The sequence below is a fragment of the Entelurus aequoreus genome, linkage group LG02, assembly GCF_033978785.1.
Source record: "Entelurus aequoreus isolate RoL-2023_Sb linkage group LG02, RoL_Eaeq_v1.1, whole genome shotgun sequence".
NCBI lineage: Eukaryota > Metazoa > Chordata > Actinopteri > Syngnathiformes > Syngnathidae > Entelurus > Entelurus aequoreus.
Window position 1 is genome coordinate 82,580,148 of NC_084732.1, and position 18,528 is coordinate 82,598,675.

Here is an 18,528-nt window from a genome sequence, read left to right on the forward strand (position 1 = left end):
GGAAGAGACAGGGCTGCGGAGCTGGTGCTGAGTCCCGCGACGGACGAGCTTCACAGTGTCTTGACTGAATGAGCAGGTATCGGACACCTCGGACTCTTTGGACGTATCCTCGCTCATCCATGCGGACTGACCATGTTTGTTGACCTTTATGTTAGTTGCATTTTATTTTTTTTTGCACCATGACTAGGGAAGGTTGTTTGGATTGTGTCATAAGTACATGCTGTGCTATTGTTTCAAAGTCCTTTCAATGGTTATTGATCTGGGGCCGTATTTATCAAGCGTCTTGGAGTGCCATTTTACACTTAAGTCCTGAGAATTTGCGAAATTTAGTCCTACTCTCAAACTTAAGAATAAAAGCTATTTATCAACTTTCTTAAGTCTAAGAATCACTCCTACTCTCCACGATATTTAAGAGACCTTCAGAGGTGTCCTAAGTGGTTAGGAGTTGCCAGCGGGGGATGGCACTGAGGCGAGAGAGACGTGCGCGAACGTTCAGGGAGCGGAAGGATGTCCTGGCTTTGTTTGATGATGAGCAGCTGATCAAACGGTATCGTTTAGACAGAGCGGGTATTATTTTTGTCACAGATTTAATAAGGGGCGTCATCTCATCAGCAACATATACAGGGGCGCCGAAAAGGGGGGGTAAAGGAGACGGATTCTAGGGGCCCATGATGGAGGGGGGCCCAGAGAGGCCCCTAATGATGATGAAATTATAATACAGGGGGCCCTGTAAAGATTCTTTTCATGGGGCCCAAAATCCCTAGCGGCGCCCCTGAACATATATATACAGCCACCCACACCAGTTTCAAATTACTTGCCTAATTAAAGAATTGGAAAGAAAAGGAAACATTTATTTTTGATTCATTGCCAATATTGTTTGTTTGTTTTGTATTATTTTGTAGTTTATTGTCAAAATATACACTCCCATTGTCCACTTAAATATTTCTAAGATCTTTCTTTATTCTTAGACAAGGGATTTCCTTCCGTGATTGGTCATTTCTATGGACACAGAAATTACGTCACCTAAAATTCCATTTACGGCACATACTAATGTCATAATTCAGCTCTGAGTGTGACACGTAAGATTCAGTCCTACACTTTGCTGAAAGTGTGAGTAAGACGCTTGATAACTAACTTTCATGTGCAGCTTTCAGCGAATAATTTCTTTACTCATAAGTCAACTCTTAGCAGACTTCTTAGGAGTAATTCTAAGAAGTTTGATAAATACGGCCCCTGATCTACTCTCATTGTCCACAAGATGCGGGGTACGTGAGAGATTCCTGGAATACTTGGAGACTCATGTGCCTCTCAGTCCTTTCCATCGAGGACGTGGAAGACATCTACCTATTTGGAACCGTAATCGCAGGGCATTTGCTGATTGGACTGGGCATTGCTCTGGTGTATCGTCAAATTCGGAAGACGATGGCAGCCACTCAAGGGGCCCAAAGGCTGTTCAACGCAATGGAAGGATTGGGTCGTGCTGTGGGATCACAGACTGGAGCGATTTCTGATTTGAATCGCAAAATGGATATCATCTTGGGGAAGTTTGCAGGGAAAGAATACTTAAATTGGAATTGAGAGAGCCAGCACACGGACACAGAGCAGGAATGTCATTGTTTTGACTGCTCGAAGAAAAACAACATCTTAATCTACGATTTGACTCCCTCGAATGGCCTTGATGCTATCAGGAACAGGCTGAGGACTCCTCAAAGATGGACGCTTTTGACCTACCTTTTTTTCAAAAAGCACCTGGGTCGAACTTTTGAGATCGGCCTCAGTCCACAAAGACATTCCAACATCTCACCCAAGTTAATTGGGCATACATGCACGCACACGCCCTTCCCCAAATCAACGCCTTCACCACTGCTTAATTCCTCCGGGGTTGTGGGGGCTGAGTAGCGCTTTGATAGCGGCAGCCGGCCTCCAGGGTCCCAACTCCCCCCTCCTCTCCTGCGAGTTGTTGTGATTACATGTACCATGTTTATGTGTGCCATGCTATGTAACTCCCCCCTCCTCTCCTGCGAGTTGTTGTGATTACATGTACCATGTTTATGTGTGCCATGCTATGTGAGGTTTTTTCCTCGGACTCAGTCTGGACCACTTCTGAGGGTCCAGCCTCAGACTGATATTTTTTTTTCTCTTCCCCCTTTCCCAATGTCACCTTTTTCCCACCTTTTTAAGGAGCGCTGTAAGTGGCTGATCCGTTGGCGGTCCCGTCTTGTCCCCCTGTAACGTATGTCTGCTCTTAGCGGGATTGTGCCGAAAATTTAATTTCAGTTCTTATGTGTCTTGTACATGTTAAGAATGGACAAAATAAAGCTGCTGTCTGTCTGATGGTAGCAAATCCGTAGCATTTCGCAGATCGCTTTGTATTTAAGAGTAATTTAAAAGCACTCCGAACTCAAGACGTCTTGCGGGCCAAATTGAAGAGGCCGTAGTTTGGACACCCCTGATCTAAGTGAAGGTTTTTGACTGTTGTGCTCTGTGTGACGATTGTCATGATGTTTGAGTTTTTCTTGTGTGCGACGTAGTACTGCTGATTGTGCTGAGGTGGATATCGTTGAGTCTCTCACTAAAGTGCCAGGCGATTGTCCGAGAACCACTGACTGACTGCACCGGCCAGGAGAGGAAAGTTTAGGTGCTTCTTCCCAGTCACAGGCTGCGGCTGTGGGCTTGGCCGTTATCGTTGTGTAGGGTGGGGGGGGTCACGTCGTTACAGTCAACACAGTCGAGCTGGGCAGCGGGCCTCATTCCAAACCACACTTCAGTGCACTGAAGACTGGCTCACGAAAGTACCTTCTTTCTAGAAGGCTGTTTAGTAGTGGCCGCGAAAACACTTGACGTACATTCGGCAGGCTCTGGAACTCAGAGTGACAGGGCAGTTGAGGCCACCTCAGCCAGCATTAGTGTGGTCTAAGATTGCATGGCAGTGAGCAACCCGCACCGTCAATTCTGTGGGCAGAGGGCACCGGCTGAACCAAAAGCCACCCGGGGAAGTCAGGCTTAGGGGGATCCCCAAATAGGCGAAGATTTCAAATATTTTACTTGGTTACGTCGTGAGGTCGAGAGAGTTGATACAGTAAAAGCAGATTTAGACAAATAAAAAGGCGCAAGGCCATTAACACCTTTTAAAAATAGAACTTTAAAATCGACCCCGAAGCGGACGAGGAGCCAAAGCAACTTTAAAACTTGTATAATGTGCTCAAGACATCTGGTCCTGGTCATCACGTGTGCAGCTGAGTTTTGTAATTATTGTAGACTACTAATATTATTTTTGGGTAACCAGAGAGCAGGGCATTTCAATAGTCTAAACCAGTAACCAGTGGTCCCCAACCTTTTTGTAGTTGCGGACAGGTCAACACTTGACCTGTCTTGTTTTTTTTTTGTTTTTTTTGTCATAAATCAATCAATGTTTATTTATATAGCCCTAAATCACAAGTGTCTCAAAGGGCTGTACAAGCCACAACGACATCCTCGGTACAGAGCCCACATACGGGCAAGGAAAAACTCACCCCAGTGGGACGTCGGTGAATGACTATGAGAAACCTTGGAGAGGACCGCATATGTGGGTAACCCCCCCCCCCCCTCTAGGGGAGACCGAAAGCAATGGATGTCGAGTGGGTCTGACATAACATTGTGAAAGTCCAGTCCACAGTGGATCCAACACATCAGCGGGAGTCCAGTCCACAGCGGGGCCAACAGGAAACCATCCCGAGCGGAGACGGGTCAGCAGCGCAGAGATGTCCCCAACCGATGCACAGGCTAGTGGTCCACCCGGGGTCCCGACTCTGGACAGCCAGCACTTCATCCATGGCCACCGGACCTATGCAACTCCCCCTCGCAAGGGACAGGGGAGAAGAGGAGAGAAGAAAAGAAACGGCAGATCAACTGGTCTAAAAAAAGGGGGGTCTATTTAAAGGCTAGATTATACAAATGAGTTTTAAGATGGGACTTAAATGCTTCTACTGAGGTGGCATCTCTAACTGTTACCGGGAGGGCATTCCAGAGTACTGGAGCCCGAATAGAAAACGCTCTATAGCCCGCAGACTTTTTTTTGGCTCTGGGAATCACTAATAAGCCGGAGTTCTTTGAACGCAGATTTCTTGTCGGGACATATGGTACAATACAATCGGCGAGATAGGCAGGAGCTTGACCGTGTAGTATTTTATACGTAAGTAGTAAAACCTTAAAGTCGCATCTTAAGTGCACAGGAAGCCAGTGCAAGTGAGCCAGTATAGGCGTAATATGATCAAACTTTCTTGTTTTTGTCAAAAGCCTTGCAGCCGCATTTTGTACCAACTGTAATCTTTTAATGCTAGACATAGGGAGACCCGAAAATAATACGTTACAGTAATCGAGACGAGACGTAACGAACGCATGAATAATGATCTCAGCGTCGCTAGTGGACAAGATGGAACGAATTTTAGCGATATTACGGAGATGAAAGAAGGCCGTTTTAGTAACACTCTTAATGTGTGACTCAAACGAGAGAGTTGGGTCGAAGATAATACCCAGATTCTTTACCGAGTCGCCTTGTGTAATTGTTTGGTTGTCAAATGTTAAGGTGGTATTATTAAATAGATGTTGGTGTCTAGCAGGACCGATAATCAGCATTTCCGTTTTCTTAGCGTTGAGTTGCAAAAAGTTAGCGGACATCCATTGTTTAATTTCATTAAGACACGCCTCCAGCTGACTACAATCCGGCGTGTTGGTCAGCTTTAGGGGCATGTAGAGTTGAGTGTCATCAGCATAGCAGTGAAAGCTAACACCGTACTTGCGTATGATGTCACCCAGCGGCAGCATGTAAATACTAAAGAGTGCAGGGCCAAGAACCGAACCCTGGGGAACTCCGCACGTTACCTTGACATAGTCCGAGGTCACATTGTTATGGGAGACGCACTGCATCCTGTCAGTAAGATAAGAGTTACACCAAGACAAGGCTAAGTCTGTCATCCCAATACGTGTTTTTATACGCTCTAATAAAATATTATGATCGACGGTATCGAAAGCGGCGCTAAGATCAAGAAGCAGCAACATAGATGACGCATCAGAATCCATCATTAGCAATAGATCATTAGTCATTTTTGCGAGGGCTGTCTCCGTAGAGTGATTTGCCCTGAAACCGGATTGAAAAGGTTCACAGAGATTGTTAGTCACTAAGTGTTCATTTAGCTGCTGTGCAACAATTTTTTCGAGAATTTTGGAAATAAACGGAAGGTGGGAGACCGGTCGGTAGTTTACCATGAGGTCAGGATCGAGGTTAGGTCTTTTGAGCAGAGGATGAATAACCGCTTTTTTGAATGCTAGGGGAACAATGAAAACAAAGAAATACAATCATGTGTGCTTACGGACTTATCCCTGCAGACTGTATTGATTGATATTGATATATAATGTATATATTGTGTTTTTTATGTTGATTTAATTTAAATTTTTTAAAAAAAACTTTTTTTTTTTTTTTTTTTGTAAATTCCTTGTGCGGCCGCGGCCCTGTGGTTGGGGACCACTGGTCTAAACGACAGAAACTAAAAACATGCGTTAGCACTTCCGTGTTGGCCTGAGAAAGAAACCGGTGGACTATGTTCTTCGGATGATAAAACCCCTGTTTTTTTAGCATGTGAAATAAAAGCCAGCTCACAGCCAAAAAACCTTGTATTTTGGTAAAAGTTTCTCCTCTCGCTTTCAGGATCTATAACTAAAACCTCTGTTTTGTCGTGGTTGATCTGTAGGAACTTCACTGCCATCCGTGACTTGATGCACTTAAAAGAGTATCTATTGGTGCTGTCATCAGGGGACACGGCAATGTACAAACCCCGTTTCCATATGAGTTGGGAAATTGTGTTAGATGTAAATATAAACGGAATACAATGATTTGCAAATCCTTTTCAACCCATATTCAATTGAATGCACTACAAAGACAACATATTTGATGTTCAAACTCATAAACTTTATTTTTTTTGCAAATAATAATTAACTTAGAATTTCATGGCTGCAACACGTGCCAAAGTAGTTGGGAAAGGGCATGTTCACCACTGTGTTACATGGCCTTTCCTTTTAACAACACTCAGTAAACGTATGGGAACTGAGGAGACACATTTTTTAAGCTTCTCAGGTGGAATTCTTTCCCATTCTTGCTTGATGTACAGCTTAAGTTGTTCAACAGTCCGGGGGTCTCCGTTGTGGTATTTTAGGCTTCATAATGCGCCACACATTTTCAATGGGAGACAGGTCTGGACTACAGGCAGGCCAGTCTAGTACCCACACTCTTTTACTATGAAGCCACGTTGATGTAACACGTGGCTTGGCATTGTCTTGCTGAAATAAGCAGGGGCGTTCATGGTAACGTTTCTTGGATGGCAACATATGTTGCTCCAAAACCTGTATATACCTTTCAGCATTAATGGCGCCTTCACAGATGTGTAAGTTACCCATGTCTTGGGCACTAATACACCCCCATACCATCACAGATGCTGGCTTTTCAACTTTGCGACTATAACAATCCGGATGGTTCTTTTCCTCTTTGGTCCGGAGGACACGACGTCCACAGTTTCCAAAAACAATTTGAAATGTGGACTCGTCAGACCACAGAACACTTTTCCACTTTGTATCAGTCCATCCTAGATGAGCTCAGGCCCAGCGAAGCCGACGGCGTTTCTGGGTGTTGTTGATAAACGGTTTCCGCCTTGCATAGGAGAGTTTTAACTTGCACTTACAGCTGTAGCGACCACCTGTAGTTACTGACAGTGGGTTTCTGAAGTGTTCCTGAGCCCATGTGGTGATATTCTTTACACACTAATGTCACTTGTTGATGCAGTACAGCCTGAGGGATCGAAGGTCACGGGTTTAGCTGCTTACGTGCAGTGATTTCTCCAGATTCTCTGAACCCTTTGATGATATTACGGACCGTAGAAGGTGAAATCCCTAAATTCCTTGCAATAGCTGGTTGAGAAAGGTTTTTCTTAAACTGTTCAACAATTTGCTCACGCATTTGTTGACAAAGTGGTGACCCTCGCCCCATCCTTGTTTGTGAATGACTGAGCATTTCATGGAATCTACTTTTATACCCAATCATGGCACCCACCTGTTCCCAATTTGCCTGTTCACCTGTGGGATGTTCCAAATAAGTGTTTGATGAGCATTCCTCAACTTTATCAGTATTCATTGCCACCTTTCCCAACTTCTTTGTCACGTGTTGCTGGCATCAAATTCTAAAGTTAATGATTATTGGCCAAAAAAAAAAAAGTTTATCAGTTTGAACATCAAATATGTTGTCTTTGTAGCATATTCAACTGAATATAGGATGAAAATGATTTGCAAATCATTGTATTCCGTTTATATTTACATCTAACACAATTTCCCAACTCATATGGAAACGGGGTTTGTACAACTGCGTATCTTTAACTACGGAAACTGATGACGTGTCTCCTAATGACGTCCCCAAGAGACAGCATATGAAGATTAAAAAGAAGGGGACCTAATACAGCTCATTTCATGGGTTCCAAAGGGACATGCATCTATACTTACATAAAAAAAACATTTGTCTGTGAGATGAGTGGAGCCATAAGTTTACCAATATGTTGAGACGCACCCGGATGGAGCATTCTCTCTCCGCTGCCTGTCATCGCCGCGCAATCGCCTCCTTTTTCACCGTCATTCGTGCGTAACTGTGCCAGTTTGCACGAACATTTCTAACGTGTTAGATATAAATGCAAGACAGCGGCTAAGTGGTAAAAATGTCCCTGTGCCAACTTTTTTGCAATGCGTTGCTGCCATTAAATTCAAAGTTAATGATTATTTGCGGGGAAAAAATTACGTTTCTCAGTTCGAACATTAAATATCTTGTCTTTGCAAGTCCATTCAATTGAATATAAATTGAGAAGGATTAGGAAATCATTGTATTCTGCTTTTATTTATGAATTACACAACGTGCCAACTTCACTGGTTTTGGGTTTTGTACAATAATTGCACAAAGAAAAATAACAAGATCTGCAGTTTGGAAGGAACAAGTGTGGAATAATCTCACCGTTACCTATGCCCTAAAACAAAACTATAGCCAAAACCAAAATATTTGATTGCATGTCTTAATTTTAGCCTTTCTCATTGGATGACATCTCTTGAGACCCGACATGTAGCTCAGACTCGACTGATGAGAAAGTGTGTTCGCAAATGAATGCGGATGTTTGTCGTGTTTCTGCCTCTCCGAGGTCTCGAGTGTGATAATTTATGTATGGACGCGGATGCTAGCGGTGTGCATCTGTGCGTGGAGAATGGAGAAAACGGGAGATCCCTTCATATGGCCTGCTCCGCTTAGCTCAGACGTGGCGTCTGTGAATTATCTTCCTCGCTGATTCATCTCAGCTCTCAGCTTGGCCCTTGGCTTGAGAAAGCCGCACCCACGCCACGCCGATTACGTTGTTAATCTAGCTGACATTTGTGTTCACTGCTGTGGGGCTCAACACCATCAAGAGATCACTTTGGTGGGCTCAAGGTGGTGGGACGGCGGAATGGCTGTTTACGCCTATGATAAACAGCGATAGGAGAGGGGAAAAAGAAGTCTTAAGACGCCCCACTTTTCGTATCATTTTGTGTTCGCCAAACATTTTCGCCTCGGTTTTCATACACAGTTTCAGCTTTATAATCGAGTGCCCGAGCAAAGATTCCCATGCGTTGGTGAGTCAGTCTTTATACGAACGATTTGAGTTACAAGCATCCCCACCACGAACTGAACCTCGTAAAATCTCCCTTAAAATATCCGGTCTTACTCTGTAGTTTAACCTGCGCGGGTCAGTCCCTACCGAGCTAAATGCTCCGGGCTGAACAGAAAAGCAGGGACTGAACCGAGCGGGTTACTGTATTTTTCGGACTAGAAATACTTTCATTTTCTCAAAGCTGCGCCTTATAACCTAATGTACGGAATAATTTTGGTTGTCCTGACCCGACCTCGAAGCTATTTTATTTGGTACGTGTAGACTGCAATATGACTGAAGTAAACAACACAGAAATTGTTAGTACCCATACCTTGGGCACTAATACACCCCCATACCATCACAGAGGCTGGCTTTTGAACTTTGCGCCTAGAACAGTCTGGATGGTTCTTTTCCTCTTTAGTCCGGAGGACACGACGTCCACAGTTTCCAAAAACAATTTGAAATGTGGACTCGTCAGACCACAGAACACTTTTCCACAGGGCATCTTAGATGAGCTCAGGCCCAGCGAAGCCGGCGGCGTTTCTGGGTGTTGTCGATAAATGGCTTTCGCTTTGCATAGTAGAGTTTTAACTTGCACTCACAGATGTAGCGACAAACTGTAGGTACTCACAGTGGTTTTCTGAAGTCTTCCTGAGCCCATGTGGTGATATCCTTTACACACTGATGTCGCTTTTTGATGCAGTACCGCCAGAGGGATCAAAGGTCTGTAATATCATCGCTTACGTGCAGTGATTTCCCCAGATTCTCTGAACCTTTTGATGACATTACAGACCGTAGATGGTAAAATCCCTAAATTCCTTGCAATAGCTTGTTGAGAAATGTTGTTCTTAAACTGTTCGACAATTTGCTCAAGCATTTGTTCACAAAGTGGTGACCCTCGCCCCACCCTTGTTTGTGAATGACTGAGAAATTTCATGGAAGCTGCTTTTATACCCAATCATGGCACCCACCTGTTCCCAATTAGCCTGTTCACCTGTGGGATGTTCCAAATAAGTGTTCGATGCGCATTCCTCAACTTTCTCAGTCTTTTTTGCCACTTGTGCCAGCCTTTTTGAAACATGGTGCAGGCATCCAATTCCAAATGAGGAAATATTTGCAAAAAATAACGTTTTCCAGTGCGAACGTTAAGTATCTTGTATTTGCGGTCGATTCAATTCAATATAGGCTGAAAAGGATTTGCAAATAATTTTATTCTGTTTTTATTTACGTGCCAACTTCACTGGTTTTGGGTGTTGTATAATACAAGTGTTATTATGTAACTTAATATCTAAATGTACATTGTTTACTATGGGAAAACTTGCTTCCGCAATGTATTATTGACGTTAACCGAGGTACCACTGTACTGCCTTATTTGCCCAGAATACAGAATGTTCGCATACGCACTATTATCTCGGCCATTCCGTGATTATGTATTTTGTATGACAGAATAATCAGTGAAAAAATACTTTAAGTGAAAATGAAGCATGTATAAGTAAATTAACTTTGGATCGATGGCTACATGCTTTCCCTTTCTAAAGTCGAAGAGCACTTTGCCCCCATGAGGCTTTGTAAAATGTAATCACTCACTCAATATGACAGTGATAAAATTGCTTTCCTTCTTCCAGCATTGTAGCTTGTTTAATTAGAATTATATACAAGAGTATCAGATGCTCTGACTGGCCCCGGGATGTGCAGCAGTACCAAACAGAGTAGTCGGAGTGTCTCCATCAGCACCCCTAGGGCTTCTTCTCCTGCACCAACTGTCGGTGGTGAGCTGAACACAGCTGAGAATACAGCAAATACCTACTGTATAACAAGTGGTGTTGCAGTTCAATACTGAAAGAACAGCCTAAGACAGGTTTTTAAAAACCTACTGAAACCCACTACTACCGACCACGCAGTCTGAGAGTTTATATATCAATGATGAAATCTTAACATTGCAACACATGCCAATACGGCCGGGTTAACTTATAAAGTGCAATTTTAAATTTCCCGCCACACTTCCGGTTGAAAACGTCTATGTATGATGACGTATGCGCGTGACGTCACGGCGGCAACGGAAGTATTGGTACACCATTGAATCCAATACAAAAAAGCTCTGTTTTCATCTCAAAAATCTGTGTTGGTGAATCTTTTGCAATTTGTTTAATGAACAATGGAGACTGCAAAGAAGAAAATTGTAGGTGGGATCGGTGTATTAGCGGCGAACTACAGCAACACAACCAGGAGGACTTTGAGGTGGATAGCAGACGCGCTACCGTGACTACAGCTTTGGCTTCCAAACATTTGATTGCTTGCCCGTACGTGCGTGTCGCTATGTGCATGTCACGTACGTAACTTTGGGGAAATATATGTTTCTTGCCGACTCTGATGGCGGCCGGGGTGTCGTCGAAAGCTACAAGGCCCGCCCCCGCCGCTGTCCCGTAGCTAAGTTAGCTTCAATGGCGTCGTTAGCAACAGCATTTTTAAGCTTCGCCAAGCTGGAAATTATTAACCGTGTATTTACATGGTCCACGGTTTAATAGTATTGTTGATCTTCTGTCTATCCTTCCAGTCAGGGGTTTATTTTATTTTTTTCTATCTGCATTCGAGCCCGATGCTATCACGTTAGCTCAGTAGCTAAAGAGCTTCACCGATGTATTGTCGTGGAGATAAAAGTCACTGTGAATGTCGACTCTCATTTTCAAGAGGATATAGTATCCGAGGTGGTTTAAAATACAAATCCGTGATCCACAATAGAAAAAGGAGAAAGTGTGAAATCCAATGAACCCTTGTACCTAAGTTACGGTCAGAGCGAAAAAAGATACATCTTGCACTGCATTCTAGTCCTTCACTCTCACGTTCCTCACCCACAAATCTTTCATCCTCGCTCAAATTAATGGGGTAATCGTCGCTTTCTCTGTCCCAATCTCTTTCGCTGCATTGTAAACAATAGGGAAATGTGAGAAGCCCTATCCCCTGTGACGTCACGCTACTTCCGGTATAGGCAAGGCTTTTTTTTATCAGCGACCAAAAGTTGCGAACTTTATCGTCGTTGGTCTCTACTAAATTCTTTCAGCAAAAATATGGCAATATCGCGAAATGATCAAGTATGACACATAGAATGGATCTGCTATCCCCGTTTAAATTTTAAAAAATTCATTTCAGTAGGCCTTTAAGGTAATTTCTCAAAAGCCGTTTTTCCTCCCTTTCCTTTAATATTTATTGGTGTTGTTTCCCTTGACTTATGTTAAAATATTTTCATTTTTTTATTCATAAATTTCACCATTATCTGGGTGACTGGTCATAATCCACTTCATGGTTTGGACTGGTTAGTCCATTGCCGGTAAACCAAGCCGGTCTTAGCCACAAACAAAGGTGACCCTCCCAAAAAGCAAGAACTCAGAAAAATGTTGTTAAATCCTACTAAGATCCAGCACATTTCAACAACTTTGCTAATACCCTATTTGCGGACAAGGAGAGACAGCCATTGAAGCACTTTTAATCGCTTTATTAACTATAATACGATTACCGTATTTTCCGGACTATAAGGCGCACTTAAAAAAAAAAAAATTCTCAAAACTCGACAGTGTGCCTTATAACCCGGTGCGCCCAACATACGGAATAATTCTGGTTTTGCTTACCGACCTCGAAGCAATTTTATTTGGTACATGGTGAAATGATAAGTGTGACCAAACGTAAGAGTTATGTGTAGATTGCACTATGTAGGCAATATGACTCAAGTAAACAACACCAACATTTTATATGTTCCATTGAAAATATAGAACATTACACACAGCGCTCAAAAATCTATCAAAATGTTGTAGTACGACTTTGGTAAGCTAATTAATTACTTGGATGGATTGTGGGCACATTAAACATACCAGTATTATTATGGTGTGTGTATAAGGTAAGACATATTATCTGGCGTTTTTTTTCGCAATATTATGCAAAAGCAATTTTTCTTACCTTCTGGTACATGCTGATCTGTATTTGGGATCTGCATAAATCCTGAAAAATTCCACGCCTCCGCCTTTGTAGTCCGTGTTGATAAGCTTCTTCTTTTTCTCTATCTTCTTGTTATGAGACATTCATCTTCTGCTGTTGCCATTTCTAATATAAAGTAGTGTAAAGTTCTTACTTATATCTGTCAGTAAACTCGCCATGAAAGCGCTAAAACATACCGGTGTAGTGAGTTCACATTACACACCCAAGGAACTTTAGTTATTAGAGAGTTCCGGCCGGACGGTTTTTCACGGGACACATACTGGTCCGTTATTGATTTTAGTAGAGTCTGAATGTCATTAAAACAGTTAGCTCCATCTTTTGACACTTCTTCCACTCCCGTCCTTGCACGCTACACCGCTACAACAAAGATGACGGGGAGAAGACGCTGCCTAAGGTGAGCCACGTACATAAGACCGCCCACAAAACGCGGCATCCTGAAGGGACTGTCAGAAAGCGGCTTGAAGATGATCTGTAAAACATAATCTATGCAACATTTTGACCAAAGAACCACCATTACATGTTATGTAGACCACATGAAGTGTTTTCCATTTAGAAAAAAAATCATAATAATATGACTCCTTTAATGCACCCTATATAATAAAAGATTGAAAATAGACCTTTGATCAGCGGTGCGCCCAATGGTCCGGAAAATACGGTGACTCATACCAAACAAAGCGCGTGCCTCTTAGGTTCAATATGCGATGTTTTCTTTTGTTGCTAAATACCAGGCAATCTGTTTTTCAAGGGACGGTTGGCAACCCTACCTCTGAGGGGCTAAAACACACAACTACCAGACTAAATACCCATCTGTTTCTCGAGTGGTACACCAAGAACATATTGGCCTGCTTGGCAACAGCCTCGCCTTTGATTGCCGCAATCAACCGGTGGTGGTGCACCCCCCCTCTTTGTATAGGAGGCAGAGTTCCGATAGGGGGCTACATGGATCTCTTGGCTGGCATGCTTTGTGTTCTTCCATTTTAAGACTTTCAATGACAGGAACGGTATGGTGGGAGGGACAATGTGCCGGTGCTGCAGATGTTCAGTCATCGCGCCTTCAGTTCGTCCTCATGAAACTTCCTGTCATTGGCTCAGAGCCTAAGTCATTAGTTACTGTAGTGTTTGCGGTGTGAAATCACGAAAGCATGACGGCCCATCTGGACCAGGGACAAATCAAAGAGTCATAATTCAACAGACAGATGTTGCCCTCTGTTCACCCGTACACCCTTCTGTGCTGAAACAGACATTTATTGGTTTCAACTCACATTGTAATTAAAAATTTCACTCTTATTATGTATGATATTGATGCGTACCCTTTTCATGAATAACGATCAAGCTTTGATGCTAATTGCCTGTTCCAAAGTACTGCAAAACCTACATTACGTCGGGTTGATGTCCTTGTTAACGGCCTATGAGAAGGGTAAGAAGAATAACCAATACCTGGACTTCATGCGGCTATAGGTTAAAAATTCAAAGGGCATTCACACATCCACAAGTGTAAATGAACCTGATCGAACAACCCATCGGATGAATTCCCTTGCTCACACACTTCTTTCTCAAAGGCAAGGTCATCGATTTCTTCTGCTCTGTTGTTCCTGCTTATTGCCAGACCATAATACACAGGCACTAATTCTTCGGCGCGGGACACAAACCTTAGTAAAGCCCCGGGCCAAAGGGAATTGGAAATTGGATGTTATCTCTCTCAGCCCTGGCAAACAATGTGACAAAAGAGGGCTTTCACTCTTGCTCTAACCATAAAGCCAAGTGATAAACCTTCCATTGAGACGTGTTGACATCAGATTAACTAGGAATGCTTTCTCAGTAATGTAGTCCGGAACAATTTACCTACAAAACAATAGCACAGCTATACTTTATATTATGCACATAAGGCCCTATTGTAAAGTGGTTGGAGTTAAGCACATTTTGTATTATTCCTATTCTCTCATCCAGACTGCGGACACACCCACCCAATGTAAAGTAGACCGTGTGACAACTGACACTTTACTATCAATTGTTAAAAAATCTATCAAATCAATTGATAGACTCTACATTATACCTTATGTATTTTTATAAAATAGTCTTGGTCCAACTAAAATTCTTGCATGCATTGAACATCCAAACGCGTCCGTTATGCGTAAAGTATGTGCATTTTGTTTTTTTAGAGTTCAGAGTGTCATTGTGATGCTTTCCATACATTAGCCGGACTGTAAGACGAAGATATACACGTTGTGAAATGAGTACATTCACACAGAAAGATTCTGTAAATGCTCATTTACGTACCTTAATTGTTTCCAAACGATGTCTGTAACACGGCAGTAAAACAGCTGATCAAACAAATTAGAAGTCGTCTTCATGGACCCGCTAGCTCTTCAATCAACTAAACCAGGGGTCCCCAAACTTTTTGACTCCTGGGCCGCATTGGGGTAAAACAATTTGGCATATATATATATATATATATATATATATATATATATATATATATATATATATATATATATATATATATATATATATATATATATATATATATATATATATATATATATATATATATATATATATATATATATATATATATATATCGTAATGTCTGGACTATAAGCCGCACCTGACTATAAGCCGCACCAGCTAAATTTAGGGGAAAATACAGATTGCTCCATATATAAGCCGCACCCGACTATAAAACGCAGGGTTTTGATGTGTAATTACCGTAGTATATAGGAGTTCCTGCTACCACGGAGGGGATTGTCGGGACAGAGATGACTGTTTGAGAACGCAAAGCGTCCCGTTTATTAACAATAAATCTTTCAATCATTCAATCAAACTTTCACATCTTTGACATGGCGAACAGCATTTGTGCAGAGTACAAATAATACAACGGTGCAAAGTAATACAAAGTGCTCTACGTTATCAAAATAACCAGCCTACCGGTATATGAAAAGTCAGTCTTTAATCATTGTGTCATCGTCTTCCTCCTGCGTACTAAAACCACCGAAATCCTCTTCGTCGGTGTCGGAGAAGAACAGGCCGTAAATAAGCCGCACTGTTGTATAAGCCGCAGGGACCAGAACGAGGGGGAAAAGTAGCGGCTTATAGTCCAGAAATTACGGTATATATATATATATATATATATATATATATATATATATATATATATATATATATATATATATATATATATATATATATATATATTATATGTACATGTGTGTGTGTGTGTGTGTGTGTGTGTGTGTGTGTGTGTGTGTGTGTGTGTGTGTGTGTGTGTGTGTGTGTGTGTGTGTGTGTGTGTGTATATATGTATATGTAAATGTGTATATATGTTTGTGTATATATATGTATATGTCCATGTATATATATATATATATATGTATATGTATATATATATATATATATATATATATATATATATATATATATATATATATATATATATATATATATATATATATGTATATATATGTATATATATGTATATGTGTATATATGTGTATATATGTATATATGTATATGTGTCTATATGTGTATGTATATATATATATATATATATATATATATATATATATATATATATATATATATATATATATATATACATGTATATATATATATATATATATATATATATATATATATATATATATATACATATATATATATAAATATATATATATGTATATATATATATATATATATATATATATATATATATATATATATATATATATATATATATATATATATATATATATATATATATATATATATATATATATACATATATATGTATTCATACATATATATTCCTCGCGCACTAATTGACTTAAAGAGCGCACTTGCTGCATGTCACGGTAAAATGCATTTTTAGACAATATGATTTGCCTGAGTGGCTAAGAGACGGTAGAAAATGGACTAGTAAGGACAATTTTAAAAAAATAATAATAATAAAAATAAAAATAAAAAATAAAATAAAATAAAATAAGATTTAAAAATTGTTCTCTCTCTCTGGACAGCCAGCAGAGACTGGCTGTCCAGACTCAAACAGACTCAATAACTCCACGGTGATATCTTGGTGAGTTTACTGAGGAATTTGTGATTTTTTATTAAACAATACAAAAAGAATACCATTGTAAATGAATAATACTAACACAGACACTTAGCACATTAGCTAACTAATGACGCTCGCTCAATTACATCACGGTAGCATGTACAAATATGCATGAAAACACTCCTACAGACATCACACATGGTATAATTTAGTAAGCATAAACAATTTTAGTTATATTGTAAAACTTACAAACGTTGCTTGGACTGATGAATTAAGAATCCATATGAGCAGAAACGCTATGGACTGCTAGAAGACGGAACGACACCGTTACTTCCGGTTGAAGGCACGAAATGGTAAGACGCTACAGCACCTGTAGTGAGCAAACTCGTCCAAAAGATGTTGCCATTTCACAAACAATTAACTCACCATTTTAGTGTATTTGCTTGTTGATGTTTTTTAGACTATTTGCATTACGTCCGTCAGCAAAGAAAAATCCACAAAATTAGCCGCACCGTTGAATAAGCCGCAGGATTCAAAGTGTAGGAAAAAATTCAGTCGGACTGGATGGATTTGTCATATTTTAGCTGTAAAGCTAAGCTGTTGGATGTGCCTAGGCCCAATTACTGCATGCTTAAAGTGTTATATAGCAGACCAGCTAACTGAATTTGACGGGTTTTTATTGAAAAGGACACCAAGAATGTTCATGAAGAGAAGATATTAGATTTGAAATATAAACTATAAAACATAGGATATTAAGAGTATGTTAACCTCCCGCCCTTTTTCAACAACTTGATGACTTCCTCGACTTGTTATGCAATCAAGCAAAAGCATGGGGAAAACATCAATACAGGGGGAAAAGCATCTGTATGTCTAATAAAATATATAGAAATAAACCTTACATTTCCTGGATGCTAAAAAAATAGTGTGTTAAAATGGAAACTTTACAAGGACCCACTTTTTATTCTGGATGACTTAACCCAATGACTTTTCAAGCAGGCGAAAATAATGGAATCTTTCACCGAGTTTCCAACAATTTTCCACTATGGAGCACATAGCTTGGCAAGCTGCCTTGTGAAATAAAACTCCAAAATAACACTGAGGTGGTATAAAATCGACCTCTCGTTCCTTAAAAAACCCAACAATTGATTTTATGATTTAGCTGAAAGTATTCAGTCGAAACCCAATTACCTCAAAAAGCCAGCAAAGAGAGTGAAATCTGCAGAAAGATAATGAGTCTGTTAATTTCTGAAAGGCTCGTTAAATAACAAGATTTTCAACTGCACTGTTTTTTACCAAAGAGTCAGCTCAGCAATGCAGTTTTAAATATTCATGGGAAATGGACAAAAGATCAAATTATTTCAACCTTTCCAACAATTGTAATTAAACCTTAGTACCAGGCTGCCTACCACCTTTAACCCCTCTGTTGATTGGCATAGATTGCTGCAGGTTTGTATATTGTTGAACTTATTTTTGGTCCAGATAAGAATAGATTTCGGTTGATACGGTCAAGTGTGATATCATGTCACTTGTAGTTGCATCTATTTACCGTGTGCTTTTTCGATATTTCATTGTTTTATTTTGTTGATATTGTTACACGGTCTTGTATTGTCAAAATAATGACATTACTCCCAGCAGGCACAAGACATTGATACAACGTCGATTATACATGCGTTTCCTTTAAACCTGGCTTTGAAACAACATTGCAAAATAGTTGTATTTGTAAATTGAGACAACGTTGGATCCACGTTGTTGGTTGGGAAATGACCAAATTTCGATGGTTAAATCAACTACCTGACATTGAATAAACCTCAA